Consider the following 15448-nt stretch of genomic DNA (forward strand, 5'->3'; position numbering starts at 1 on the left):
AATTGACAGCAGTTGATTAAAAATCAATATTAGATAAGCTAGTCAGAAAAGTAAAAAAATTAGATTTTTAATTTAGACCTTAACGCTGCAAGCTTAAATCTCTTCTAAGGAGAAGATTCAGCGATCAAATGCCCTCTGTCGGAGATTTTCAACACTAACTCTTGTAGAAAACTTATATGTTGAACTATCAAATAATTAAATTGAATTTACTTGAACCAAGAAAAATTTCCAAGTTCAAAAATTTTTCTACTTAATTCAAGATTTTGCTCTTCAAAATGATTTTCTTGGTTTAAGAATTTTTTTCTTGAATAGTTAATTGCTTTTTGTCCAAAATTTTATCACAGGTTTTTAATAAATTAATACATAAATTAAATTATCACTTCAAAAAAATAAATCTAAATTGTAAACTATAAAAAAAAAAGCGAATTACTCGATAAATAGCCAGCCGAGAACGAAATTTGAGCCAACAAGTACATCATAGCCCGTAAAGTAGCTTTTAGATCGGTTTTAAGCCGGTTGCTCATTCCTATCAATGCAAATTGCCGGTAATGGAGGCTCTTTGGTCGCTGTAGATGTAACCCGAGCCCGGGCTGATAATCCGAGTTAGTTTTAAACAACTCAGCACATAACAGAAGAGAGAAGAGAGCAGAAGACCAACAAGCTCTTGGTATACCAGAGTATTATATCCTCTAAGCCCGTATTCCTATTCCGCAAGTACAAGTAAAACAACCAGTGACAGGCTGGAGCTCGCAAGTAGCAGAACACACTTAAAGTTGGTACGCTTGCGCATAAACCGTGGAGGATATGTACTTCCAAGTTGGCCTCAGGGAACACCGCTTAAGTTCAGCCGTTAACTTAACCAGCGTTTACCTTAATCTAAGATCGACAAGCCGGGCTGGCTGTATGCCATCGTAATTCGTAATATATGTTCATATGAATATGCATTCGACACGGTAGACAGGTCATACGTCGACGGACTGAGCGCTGAGGGTATATAATAGTAAGATAGAGGGGCTAAGTGTAAGCGTGAGCATAAACAAACCGATCTATCGCCTATCGCTTCTTATATTTTACCTTGTCATTGTCATTGTTTCGAGTAAAACTCTAACGCATTATGTTCAATTATTTGATAAAATTATGCTGAATTAATCCCCTGCTATCTTCTATCTTGTGATTGTTGGTGGTAGACCTTTTAGCTTTACATTTGTTTAGTCATAAGTCCTTCGTTACCCTCCGACCAGAAATTAATAAGTAATGAGTAATGAGTTATGGTAAAATATGTTAATGTATCTATATTATTAAGAGAATAAGCAAAATTTTGTGGCCAGTGTATTTATATGATAAAATGGGTTTTTGTGGTTAAATTTGATATCGTTGGAAACGTCTCGATTTGAATTTGTGTCTTTTCAAGATTTCATATCATTTTCACTAATAGTCAATTTATAATGATAAGTACTTAGGATGCATTCAAAAATTCTCCATCTATAGATACATAATTAAAAAATGACCTTGTATCTTGTGAACTATTGACATTTTTAAAGATATAAGCTCATCCCAACATTACACTCATCGAGACCTTTCATTTAAGTACCCACATCATTTTTCCATATATTTATATATATTATATATATATGTATATATCAAAAATATATCAAAATGTATGTGGGTACTCAAATGAAAGCTCTTGGTGAGTGTAACATCGAAATGAGCTTATATCTTTAAAAATGTCAATAGTTAAGAAAGTACAGCGCAATTTAACATAACTAAGAAATGACCTTGTATCTTATGAAATATTGACATTTTTAAAGATATAAGCTCATCCCGATGTTACACTCATCGAGACCTTTCATTTAAGTACTCACATCAATTTTTTAAATATTTATATATATTATATATATAGGTATATATGAAAAATATATCAAAATGCATGTGGGTACTCAAATGAAAGCTCTTGATGAGTCTAACATCAGGATGAGCTTATATCTTTAAAAACGTCAATAGTTAAAAAAGTACAGTGCAATTTAACAAAATTCATGATTTATTAAAGCAAAATTTTATTTATTTATAATTAAAAATTTCTCTTGGTTCAAGATATTATATTTTTGAGTATATTACTCACTATACCCTGGCACCAAACGACGGCGGACAGTCGCTTCCTCTATGCAAGTACAATACATGAATTTTTAAAATTTACCATCAAGATTTGAACCCAAATTGACTGAATCTCTTAAATTAATTTTTTGCACCTGTAAAAAATGTTTTAAAGTGATAATAACATATCTAATTCCTGGTACGATGTCTGAACAAAAGCATCATTTTTTTCGCACCCTTGAAAATCTATAGAAACATATAAGTGGTAATTTTTTCCGTTTGCACGCAATTTGATGTTGTAAAAAAAGTTTAACAAGTACAGAGTCAATATTTGAAATCTTTTTATAGAACAACTTGTACTGCAAATTCACTTTCTTCCGTGATTTTTATTTTTTCTTTTTTCTGGCAGTTATATGCAATCTACAATTTAACTTATTTGCACGATATATAATAAAAAATACTAATATCGGTATCGTGCGTTTAATTTACAATGAAAAGTATTTTCTTTTTCTATATAAGTGATAAAAAATATTAAACTGAACACGTATTGTCTACTTATAAAGTAAAACATCAATACTTGTTTAGTAAAAAAAAAATTTACCATCAAGTTATTTATCCGAATTTTATTATTTTAAATTAAAAAAAAATTTAATCAATAAATTTTAAGTAGAACTTAATTCAAGGTTTAAAAAATTAAAAAAAAATAAATACTGAGTAATAAGTATTAAAATATCAAACTGACACAACAATAGTTTATTTAAGAAAATAATAATTAAATCCGGTTAGATAAAATAAAAAAAATGTTCAACAATCACGGTAGTAAAAGTATAAATTAAAAAAATAAACACGTCGACATAATTTGATATTTCTCGTGTTATTTTCTTAAATTAGACATAAAAAAAATATTTACATTTATGATTGTGATTTCCTGCAGGTGTTTGCTGGTCAAATGCAGCCTTTGGGGTGTAGTGCAGTGTCTAAAAAAATGGCTGTTACGACTTATAAACACCGAGTGGAGAGTGGAGGTGGTTAATATAGATGAAAAGTTAGACGAGTGGCGTGTATTTGTATGACACATCGTATGTTATACAAGAGGGTGTCACTTGTGTCCCACTGCGACTTCACCGCATACTCTTTTCAACTTTATTCACAGTATATTGTTATGTAAGTATATTAGTATTAACACGTAGCTACCTACACTCATTCGCTCTTACGATCATGTATATCACTGGGGTGAGAATTAGACTTGCTGCAGGGAGGTTCTCCCCCATTATTAGATCTTTCTCATGCTGATAAAACTGTATAATGGACTTAATCGCTTTACTCTCTTTGCCCCACTTAAATTTTCGTTATTTTTCATGGGTTCCTGCTCAACACCCTTATCAACACGATAAATCTTCAGTTGCTTTTACTTTTTTCTTTTGTTGTGTAATAAGTACTTTATACTTAAAAATACGCACTTTTGCACGGACAAAAACTAGTTCATTTAATTAAGAAAATTATTTTTGGGAGAATTGATTGACTCAACTCGGGAGTTTTTGACTTGGAAATTATTTTCTTATACAGATAAAAAATTAAGTTTGTTCGGAGATAAAATCTTGGACCGAGAACATCATTTTGAAGAGTTAGATTACTTTCTAAAAAATTAAAGATTTTTGTGGAATTAAAGAATAAAAGTGTTCGAAATTTCATAGCTGACGTTTTTGAAATAGTTTACACTGATAGAAGGATTTATTTATATTAAATAATATTTGTTAGTAGTTAACAAATCATTTATTAGAGACCACTTTTAACATTAAACAAATATTTCTTAGTATTTAAAATGATTTGTTTGTATTTAATAAATCTGATATTCATTTATTAAATATTAATAAATCTTTTAAATACTAAGAAATATTTGTTAAGGACTAACAAATGGCTTCTAATAAATGATTTGTTAAATATTAACAAATCTTTTAACTATAAACAAATCCTTCTATCAGTGTAATACACTGAAAAAAAAATTAACTTGATTCAAGATAAAAATCCTTGAACCAAGAATATAATTTTGAAGACGGTAATTGTCTTGAATCAAGACGAAAAGTTCTTGAATCAAGTAAAATTTCCTTAAATCAAGAATTTTTCTACTCAAATCAAGAATATTAAGTTCTTAAAAATTATATACTTGATTCAAGAACATTTTTTTTCTGTGTAAAGGAATTTTAATTAATTTTTTAAACATACTAGAAAATTTATAAAAATTGTGAAATTTCAGAATTTTTTTTTAATATTTAAAAATTTTCTTGTTTTAAGATCAAAAAAAAAAATTAAAGAAAAAAAATTTTTACTTAAATTTTTTCTGAAATATATTTGAAATTTATTATTGATAATATGAAAAATCATAAAAATTGGAAGATTGATTTAATTATTTTGTAATAATGTCACTTAATTATATCATTTTACATTTCACCACTGAAAATTAACTTGAAGTAAGAAATTTTTCTTGGCTTAGGTAAATTTATTTTGTTTCAACACAATTAAATTCTTCAATATAATCTTCTTCGTTCAAAAATTTTTTTGTTGAATGAAGTTGTTTTTTTTTTTTTAAAGCAGAATATTTTTTTTGAAAAAGAAAAAATGTGCTTCATTAACTAAATATTAAAATTTTTGAATGTCAAACTTTTTCTAATAATTCTAGAGTTTGATCTTTTTAATTTTAATTCAATCCCCGAATTTTTTAATTGAATATCTTGAAGCAAGAGTAAAATTTAGAATATTTTTTTTTTGCAATTTCTTGCAAATTTTTTTTACAATGTGTCATTATACCAGTGTCAATTATTAAGTTCTTATAAAATCGAGCATTAAGCTGTAAAGTAATGAACAAAATTACAAAAGTCTTTTGTAAAGTTAACCAAGATACAATCCATGCCCACAATATACACGATACACGAGCGTCAGTGACTTATTCATTAGCATATTAACTGGAAGTAGCGGCATGGAAGACGGAGAAAAGAGAGAAGTATATGTATACAGAGTATGTAGAGCTGTAATCTAACTTAGCGAGGTAACAGCGTGTAAAATAAGCGCTAAGTTTCCAAGTAGACCCGACTAGAGAAGTATATAGAGAAGTCAAAACACTTGAATCACTTCTCTCAGTTTCAGTTGTACCTTTGCTGTCTAAGACACCCAAGAGTCTTCTACTCAACTTCCTTCGCTTCTCTTATTGTCTCAAGTTGCTTTGCCTCCATATACTCGGCTTTAACTTCCGTCCGTCTATTTTGCCCTTTTGTTTGCTCAAATCAGTTGCTAAAGTTGTTTTTGTTCTTAAAAAAACTCGGGTTATAGCTTCTTGAGGTTAAACAGTAAGATAAGGGGTAAACAGACCAGAAGATACTCAGTACATTTTTATTATACTTTATTTCAAGTTTAGGTTTCCTTAAATAATAATAATAATAATAATAATAATAATAATAGTAAAATAATTAGGTGAGAAAAAAACAAAAATTGGTACGTCGTTCATAATTTATTTAATAAAGTTTTCGTTGATCATTTACGAGTTAAATCCATTTATTTATCAAAGATTATTTATAAATATTATATGAGCAAATATTTTATTTAATTGATATTTACTAGCAACCTTGCAGTCACTATGTAACTGCCGTGACTTGTGAACTACAAATAAATAAAATTTTGCTTTATTAAATAATGACTTTTGTTAAATTGCACTGTACTTTCTTAAATATTTACGTTTTGAAAGATATAAGCTCATCCCGATATTACACTCATCAAGAGCTTTCATTTAAATACCCACATGCATTTTTGATATATTTTTCATATATACATATATATATATATATATATATATATATAATATATAAATATGTGAAAAATTGATGTGGGTACTTAAATGAAAGGTCTCGATGAGTATAACATCAGGATGAGCTTATATCTTTAAAAATGTCAATAGTTCACAAGATACAATGTCATTTCTTAATTATGTTAAATTGCACCGTACTTTCTTAACTACTGACATTTTTAAAGATATAAGCTCATCCCGACGTTACACTCATTAAGAGCTTTCATTTGAGTACCCACATGCATTTTGATATATTTTTCATATATTCATATATATAAATATATATAAATATATGAAAAATTGATGAGGGTACTCAAATGAAAGGTCTCAATGAGTGTAACATCGGGATGAGCTTATATCTTTAAAAATGTCAATAGTTCACAAGATACAATTTCATTCCTTAATTATGTATCTAAAGATAGAGCATTTTCAAATGCAGCCTAATTTCTTATTATAATAAATTGACTATTGGTGAGAATGATATGAAACCATGAAAAGGCACAACTCTAGGTCAAGATTTTTCCAATGATACCAAATTTAACCATAAAAAATCCATTTTATCATATAAATACACTGGCCATAAAATTTTGCTTATCCTCCTAATAATATAGATTAAGTTATCAATAATTAAATGATTTTTACATTTTTTATTGATATTTTTTCAAGCTTATATTAGTAAAAAATTAAAATTTTGTTAATTTTCCCGGAAAATTGTTAATTTTCCTACAAAACTTAATCAATCGCCTAGAAGAAAAATGCCTTTACTATTTTCACAAAACTAAAAATATAAAAAACTCACTTTCAATTTAAGATTCCATTAAAATATTTTCTGGTTAAAATTACAGTAAAAAAATCATCCCCTATCGCCAACAAAAGCTTCCAAGCCATCGCTCCTAATCCAAGAACTAAACAAAATTACCAACAAAAATAGTCAACCTACACAGGTAGTGTACCACGTGCACGCGTGGTTACCTCCTTCGACCCTGGGATTCAAGTCAACACGCGATCTTCTTGTTAGTAACGTTATGTGCCGTTAAAACCGACATAATCGCGCCTTCGGACTGAGTTGAACCAAGTAAATCTGTTGGACTTTTGCCCATCATTACCCTAAAAATAATTTTTTCCTTCCTTTCACCATACTGCTACACGTCCACAAACTAGCGAATAGGTACAATGACTTTGTTCATGTATAATATACATTATTTTAAATTAAAATATTAAAATTATACATATTGTTATTGTATACACATATTTTGTAATGCTAAATTATTCTTTGTAGTAGTATAATAATAATTATTATTTTTCTCTTTCATTACACCCGCAATTAAATCAATTACGATGCAATGCTGCGCCGGAGAGAAATTAGGCGATTCGTGTGTAAAATACCATTCTTGTTGTTATTAATATATATATATACATATACATATAGATATATATGTATTAGCAGGAAGAGACGGGGTTACGTAAAGCTAATTGGTTGCTCCATCGTAGATTTCCTAAAACGATAATTAACGAGTTATTAAGAGCCCGCCAGAGCTAAAATGCTCTACTCGGTTGAATATATGGACGTATATGTTGCCACTCGTCATTATCATTACCACCACTTGCGTTTCACACGGTCTCTAGCTCCACATATACAGATATATAAGATATATATTATTACATGGAGTGAAATCTATTCTAGAGCTCGATTGTTCGACGATAATCTTTGTTGTATATACAAAATTACCGTCTCTTTATATTTATAAATATATATATTCATATTATGTGTGTACATCTACACCTACATCTGTATATTAACCATTACATTTATGAGCGCTATTATTTGAAGTTAAACATGAAATGCTTGACGTATATAGCGTTAATATTTTTTACTTTGTGTTTGGAAGCAGGATGCAATTACAAGTGTTATCGTATTTCAACAATAAAATGTTTACCGAGTCTGATTATCCTGCTCGAGTATTTCTTCTCATTCCATCGCTCATAATAAGACCGAGACTTTACGCTTTATTTTATTGTTTGGCTATGAGTAAACAAAATTCAGCTTAATTATTGTGACGCTCAGAGGTTCTAAAGTCTATTAATTCACATTCCTTAGATTAATTACTGTAATTATGCTGGAGTTTAATTTTGTTTAATTAATTAAGTGGGGGTGGAATGAAAAAAAAAGAAAATTTTTGCTTGAGAATTATTTGAACGGCGGCTGGGATCGAACACTGGTCCTTCATGTGAGTTTTAAGCGGCGTGGGCCTAAAGTCGATATATGAAACAAAAATTACGATGTATTTTTAGGAATAAAATTTATTTTTAATAAATTTGTTTTGGCTAATTTTAAAATGGTTATTCTACAGTTACATTTTTTATTCCCATGAAAAATTTGTCTGACATACACAGTAAAAAATTTTGTGTTAAAAATTTGTATGTTAAATATTTAACACTTTTCTGTGTTAATTTAACACAGTAAATGTTAAATTTATGCATAAAAGTGTTAAATATTTAAGATAAAAATTTTTAACACAAAATTTTTTTACGCAATGACGCAAAATTTTTTACTGTGTAGCCATATTTGTTTTATATTAAGATATAACTGACTTGACATGTCTATATCTGGTCTTAAATGTCGATATAAGTCCATATATAATTTTTCGATCAAATATAGTACCAAAAATTTCCGACGGAGAGCGCATGATCGCTGAATCTTCTCCATATAAGAGACTTAACTTTGAGATCTTAAGTAATAAAATAAAAATAATTCTTTTTCTCTTAAAGAGCTTCTCTGACATTGATTATTAGTTTATACAACTAGTTTGTTTAATAAACAATGATAATTATAAATAATAAAAGATTGAAAAATTATAATAAATTATTTTTTAGTCATACATAACATTAGGAAATTTTTTCACAACCATCGAATTAATTTTGCTATAATAAGGAGATACTATATTAAATCGTGAATTAATTGATTTAATTAATATTTAAATAAAACATTAATTTTTTTTTCAACACTATAGTGACACAAAAATTTTTATTTGATTTTTTTAGATGGTTCTTACATTGCAGTGAAAAACAAACTCCGACATTCTGTCGTTAAGAATTTTATAAAATAGAATTTCTATTATCGAAAAATCTTATCTGCGAAGATCTTAATTAACATTTTAAAAGCAACTTTTTCATAAAAAGTTAGAGAACAGTACACAATGACACCTTTAACCGAATTTTTTGCTGATGTTGATATCATCCTGCAATCAGCCCCTGAATATAAAAATGAAAAAGTTATTTCTCGGCGACAAATGCTATCAAGTTCCTGTGGATGACTTAGCTTTACTTACTCACTAATTTGAGCATCGCCAAGCCTGAGTTTTGTAGCATATACTCGCGTGGTGTTGCCAGGTACACTCTTGGATCCGGTAATTAGCGTTATGAAGTCGACGGGCGGGCGCTTTGGTTGGTCGATCAAATTACTGGATAAGACACTAGGAACAAAGTTACATACCTGGTTTCTCGGCAATTTCTGTGGTATACATTATAACACTACACCTATGGCAATATTCATCTATTATATGTTTCATGTTTTGCGTTCTTACATACGTTAATGCGTGTAAATTATTCCCGATGTGAAAGTGTCCGGACAATTTTCTCGGGTAAATTACTATACCGCTGATTTACACTTATATTTACAAAAAATAGATTTCATAAGTCATAAAATTTATTCATATTTAAGAAATGTTTCCAACTAACCACACGGAAAAAATATATTGAAAAATTTTTGTGAAAAATTCATATTTGCACCCATCAAAAATTTCCTGATAAGCCTGATATAGTTATATATGTTCAAGTACAACTTTTTAATGAAAGGTAGTGTTGAAAATTTCCGACGGAGGGCGCACGATCGCTGTATCTTCTCACTACATGAAAGTTAAGTTTGAGAAGTTAAGTTTTGAAATAAAAATTATTTTTTGGACTCGGAGATTGATTTAGGTTTTGATAAAAATTTTTCCTAAAAATAAAATATATATTGAATCAAAAATAACATACTCTTTACAAATATATGTAATGTAAATTTTATTATAAGTAGAGTCCATTAGGACAGGAATTATAAATCAAGAATATTATATACAAAACTTGTAACTGTAAATATATTAATAAAGATAATAATAATAATAATTTTTTGGACTTCCTTAAAGAGCTTATTTGGTATTAATTTTTAGTTTAAACACTTTACAGATTTTTTGAAAATTTTAGAGTTTTTTTCATTGTATATCAATCCAAAATATATGAGAAAATATATAAAAAATTATACATATGCATTTTCGGCAAAAATACATATAAAATAGGTATATTGATGAATTTTAATTTTATATTTGTCAAACATACATATTTTTTTCATAGAAGTAATATATAATCAAAATTCTTTCATAAAAATTCGTATATTTAGAGCATACAAAAATCCATGAAAAAAAAAATGAGTTTACGAAATTTTGTTATTGTATCAGCACATTTTGTACAAATAAAAAAAATTTTTTCAACTACCGCTAAGATATTTGCAAAATTGAGAAAAGTATATCTTCAATTAATATTAATACACTCATAATGAATTTTCAAAATTTTTATTTTTGATACAGGCGTTCAAAACTTAGTGGCTGCCAATTTTGAGTAATGTTTCAAGTTTGAAATATGGTGTATGCCTAAAGAAACTTCGTAAAATCGTAATTGAGCATTTGATTTCAAAGTATGTATATATATGTACATAAAGAAATTAAATAAAATAATTGAAGAAATTATTTAATAAAAAAATTACGGACTTTCTACTACATGTATTAATTTTATGGTCAGTAATTTCTCCAACTTAGTATGAGCCAAAAAAAAACCCGATCCAGATCAGTGGTGTATTTTTAAAAAATTAAACGACCGAATAAAAGAAACATTTCAAGATAGTTATAGCCTTATAGACCAGTCACGATTCAATATCTCGAATTGTTTCGACCTCCCTCGCCGGACTCGGAGTGATACAATATATATACTATAACCCCTTATATTATTATCGGTATATATAACTCCAAAACTGTAACTGGAATGAGTTGCAGTTCCCATGATCCATGATTCGTGGATTATTATAAAAATTAAACGACGTTCATGCGATTGATTATTAAAATTACAGAGGCATCATCGTCTCCGTCCCAATAAAACTTTCCAAGATCCACTGTGTCATTTCATTTCATTTCAGCAATTTTGTACCCACAAAAACAATATGGAAAAAAAATCATCCCGAGTTGTAGAGTTAAAGATTACACTCATTCAGTCGTAAACACTTTTTTGGTCCCGGTGTCTCCGAGTTTTTTTGCTCGCTCTGAGCAGACTCAAGACCGTCCATTCAGATCCACTCCACACTTTGCCTCTACTATTTGTCTATATATATTTTTTTTTATTTTTTTTTCAGGCGCAGAACCTCGCCTCGGGGAAAGTCACTCGCTTCATTCACAAGAATAAAAATCACCGTCAATTATAATGCTTTTTTTTTGTTTTGGTTTAAATCTCGGATCTTTAACCTGCAAAAAAGGAAACTGTTTTTTAGTTTTTTATAATGTACATATAAGAGTTTAATTTAAAGATGAACTGAGATGAAATAAAAGTTATCTCTGATGGACAATAATGTCTAATGCCGAAGATGATAGACCGAGTAATGACAGCTCGTTTTATGTTTTACGGTATCGGATCATTGGATGGCATCATCATCATTGGTATCATCATTGGTACCACATACCTCTTCACAGCGTATAATATTCTCGGCTATTGGATCTCCGATTTGGTCTTCGGGACGCTAAGGAGTAACATGGAGAGTAAACTGCACTCGGAGGGAGACCGTATCATTATACTGAAGAGCCAATAGCCGAGCTCAGCAGCCATTATGGTCCAGCCCGAGACGTGCAATCACGCGTTTCAGTGCTCCATAGTGGAAATCCCAACTCGCAAATAATCTTTGTCTCGGCCTGATAGCTCAAGGATAATATTTATCCAAATGCCCTTGGAAATATCATTTTACCGAGACGTTTTATTGGAAAATAATAAAAATACACTTATGGTAATAATAAGTATTACTTCCACGAGGATCGATATTTAATATGCCAGATCTGAGAGGTATCTATTTTCATTATTTTATCATTTTGAAAGATTAAGTAAGAAATTTTATTTAGTGATAAATGTGTGCAAAATTTTTTAGGCAAAATCTAAGTTTTTAATTTTTTGACCTAATAAAAAAATTTTTTTAAATACTTACATTGTTATCTTCAACATTTTTCAACTTTTTGGGGTTAAAATTGGGAAGTTATTGTTTTTGTTAAAATTTTAGGATCTATACTTAGATTTATTGAAAATTTGAAATAATTTAGCCCGATAAATTTTGAGAAATTGCAAAAAAAAATGTTCTTTTAATTTTTTTTTTATTAAGAAAACTGTAATGTCTTTGGCATTGATTTTGATTTAAAAAATTTTTAAATAAAGCAAAAATTAAATAATTGCTAAATTACATAGTTATTTAATTTTTTTTTTATAAAAAGTTGAAAAATTTATTAAAAAAATTTTAATTACAATCTAAGATCATGAAAATTATAAAAAATAAATTTTTTTGTTTCAAAAATTTGAGTGAAAAATTGTAACTTTATCATAATAAAAAATTTATTAAAAAAATTTTAATTACAATCTAAGATCATGAAAATTATAAAAAATAAATTTTTTTGTTTCAAAAATTTGAGTGAAAAATTGTAACTTTATCATAATAAAAAATTAAAAAAAAAAAAAATGTTTTCCTTTGTTTTTTCATGCAGAATACAAAAAAATTTCTAGGTTTAAATTGATCGAATTTTTTAAAGATTTTTGTAAAACTCCAACAAAAAAATTCCTTATTGAAAAAAAATATTACAAAATTTTTATTTCAACATTAATAGTAAAAATTCTGAACTTAAAAAATCATTGCATGTTAAATCTAGCATAAAAATATTTTTAAATCAAGTAAAATGAACTAAAATGGAACAAAGAAGAAGGGTAGAAACAATTGGCGCCAGTTATCCAGTAGTGTCCATGTCGAGATCCAACTGCTGAGAGAATCACGTCTGGATAAATATTCTTATACAGCAAATACTAGCTCCCACGAACTTCTCTTCAACCCGGACACTGCATATAGAGTCCTAAGGAACTCAGATGTCTGATGGTCTCGGTCTCTTATCAAAACACGGAAATAATGACCCCCGGCTATCTTAACTCACCAGGCAACAGGCAACATGTCTGCTAATAAGTCCTTTATTTTCAGGCAACTTTTACCCTCAGCTTTTAAGTACGTATTAGAAGTAAGTATTTTTAAAAACTATTGCCCATATTCGCGTTTTTTATTTAATTTTCAGCAAATAACCGGCCATTGTCTTCCTAATACTACAGTTGTCAGTTCTCGTAACAAAAGCAGCCAAACATCAAACAACAGAAAGTACCCACTGACTTCGGTCATATCAACTTTGCACTGCATGTTTGAATAATATGGCTCGCTGGTATTATCTGTTATGTACACAGTTGGACAGTCGCGTTCGCTTAGTGAAACAATTAGGTGATTTTATCTTGGTTCACCACCTGCAGGCTGTCTCCCTGTCCCGAAGCTGGTGTTGCTTCTATTCACCATGAGTACGAGTTCTGCGAACCCCCAGCCGAGCCGGAAACCCACAATAAGAAGGGGGAGACGAAAGGAGAAAGAAATACTTCCGCTGGCGCTCATTAACGCCTGCCACGGATTTGTATCCCGGTAATTGCGCCCGCTTAATTCGATTTGACGCATTACGCGTCATTTTCACTCACGTTTATTCTTATTCATTCAAACTCACACTCATACTTTTACGCTCACATTTACATTTATATAATTATTTATTATTATAATTACTGTGAGGACAAGGATCCAAAGCCGTCTTTATTCTTTATGGGGCTTAATTGGCTCCAGCAGGTGTGTGAAACAATGCTGCACAATACGTACTACATACGTAATAATATATGTCGTGATAGAATAATATTACTTGAGAAAAATATACTTTTCCTTGTAATGTATGTTTATTTTATTTTTACATTGTAAAATTAACGACAGAGTATAATTCTGTTGAATTGATTTTTAAACATTTTTTTGAATATCAAGGGCAAGTTTTTAAATACAAAGTTAAAAATAAAATTAATTTGGTTAAAAAGGAAATTTTTTAAATATAAAAAAGAATTATTTCGAAGAACTTTTTTTTATTTAAACTAAGTCAAAAAATTTTTAGAATAAAATTTTTCTTCCTGTGAATTTTAATTTATTTATAAAAAATTTTTTTTTATTTAAGAAAAAAATTTTTTTTATAGTATAATTAATTTTTTTTTTGTGAAAACAATATTGTTAATGCACTGATATAAATTAATTATTTATAATTTAAACTACGATTAAAATACTTAAGTAAGTGATTTTTGCAATAAATTGAAAAATATTCCATTTAATAATTATTCAAATAAATTTTTTATGAATTATTAATAAAAAGCGGTCAATTTTACTACAAAAAAAAATAATTAAATTGAGTAAAATTTAATTTTTTGTATGCTAAATTTTAAACTTAATTATTTTACTGTTGTTTTTTATTTAATTAATATTTTTTATTGATATAATATACATAAAAAAAGTAGAAAAATTAAAAATCTCTAGTTGTTTGATTGCACAGAAAAATTACAAGATTTTTTTCCAAAAAAAAATTGAATAATTTTGACAAAAAAAGAAATAAATTATAATAAAATTAATTCCCTTAAATAAAGTTCATGATTTAAAATTTTTTAAGTTATTTGCATTGATAATAAATATTGTTAAATATTTACCACAAAAATAATTATTTATACAATGAAAAATTTCTTACTGTGCAGGTGGAACAATGCTGCATCCAACAATAAAAAATATACAATAAAGAATATATTTTTTCATATATAATACACCCACAAACTATAAACCAACATCAACTGTCGGTCAATTAACTTTAAACACCCACTAATTACGTGGTTCTGTTTTTTCAGTGACTCTGTTAACATCGAACATTTTTCATGTCCAATTTCCGACACAGACCGAAGACGGAAGACCTCTAATTTTCCTCAGCAATCGTTTAATTTTCCTTAAAATTATTCCCCCGACAATGAAGAGGACGAACCGGATGCGCTGCATATCAACTCTATCTGATCTTCCAGGAGCATTTAGAAGGGAGGAGATCCTCATCTTCTACAAAAAAAGATTAGAGCCAACTACGGACTATTAGTTCCCAGGTAATGGGAGGATATTTCCCCGCATTTTCTCAAATTTAAGCCTTGGTTGTGTTTTTTTAAATTTATTTCTCTCATAATACTTATTAATACATATCTTGTATACTCTTTTGGTTATTAATTATTTTTCGGTAGTAATTTGTGCAGGTGACCAACAAAGTCACACCCCCGCGGAGTGGGCCACACGCAAAATATTTAAATAGAAGAAGAATATAATAGTAA

The 15448-nt window shown here is 28.6% G+C and overlaps 1 long non-coding RNA gene across 1 annotated transcript; it reads left to right on the forward strand.

Moving 5' to 3' along the window:
* Positions 1–12921: 12921 nt before the first annotated feature.
* LOC123272788 lies at positions 12922–15227 on the forward strand. The gene is made up of 3 exons (XR_006511164.1): positions 12922–13253; positions 13321–13709; positions 14987–15227. It is a non-coding gene; the product is annotated as an uncharacterized LOC123272788 (long non-coding RNA).
* The last annotated feature ends 221 nt before the right edge of the window (positions 15228–15448 follow it).

This window comes from Cotesia glomerata, linkage group LG10 (assembly GCF_020080835.1).
Source record: "Cotesia glomerata isolate CgM1 linkage group LG10, MPM_Cglom_v2.3, whole genome shotgun sequence".
Classification (NCBI taxonomy): Eukaryota; Metazoa; Arthropoda; class Insecta; order Hymenoptera; family Braconidae; genus Cotesia; species Cotesia glomerata.